Source organism: Trichinella spiralis, assembly GCF_000181795.1.
Source record: "Trichinella spiralis strain ISS 195 chromosome Unknown Scfld4, whole genome shotgun sequence".
Taxonomy (NCBI): domain Eukaryota; kingdom Metazoa; phylum Nematoda; class Enoplea; order Trichinellida; family Trichinellidae; genus Trichinella; species Trichinella spiralis.
The window spans coordinates 8,269,491-8,270,075 of record NW_003526943.1 but is presented as its reverse complement, the minus strand read 5'-3'; the positions used below and the strand labels follow the sequence as shown (position 1 = coordinate 8,270,075).

General features: G+C 36.1%; 1 non-coding gene across 1 annotated transcript; it reads left to right on the top strand.

Moving 5' to 3' along the window:
* Positions 1-166: 166 nt before the first annotated feature.
* On the top strand, positions 167-282 carry Tsp_02028. Its single transcript has one exon. It is a non-coding gene; the product is annotated as a 5S ribosomal RNA (ribosomal RNA).
* Positions 283-585: the final 303 nt, after the last annotated feature.

Genomic DNA, 585 nt, shown 5'->3' with positions numbered 1-585 from the left:
GGGAGTTATTTTGGCAAATGAAGTGACCAAATAGAAATTGATAACATAAAAAAGTTCTACCAGGCCAATTGTAAAAAATGTGCCAAAACTGCACCGATGATATTGGAAATGGTATTTACGGCCACTGTGGTCTTAAAAGGATTGTTGATTCATTTAGCAAATGTCTACGATCATACCACGTTGAAAGCACCGCATCCCGCCCGATCTGCGAAGTTAAGCAACGTTGGGCTGACGTCAGTACCAGAATCGGAGACGGTCTGGGAACACGCAGTGTCGTAGACATTTTTCCATCAACTGCTATGCCAATGAATTTATTTTCCAATGAATAATATTTAATAAATCACAATAACAATCGTCTATGAAATTGAACATTGGCTGAAACGTGCTTCTCATTGATCAGAAAGTTGATTTATCCAAAAATTCTGAGCATCAACTGAAATGTTTCGATGAATATAAACTTTCTCCTCCACTACATTTTTCATACAGCTTGATTATCATACAATAATTTTCGTATTCAAACAATTGAAAAGCACTTCCAGTAAATTTGGACAAAATGTAAAATTAGTAGTCATAGAATCCACCACA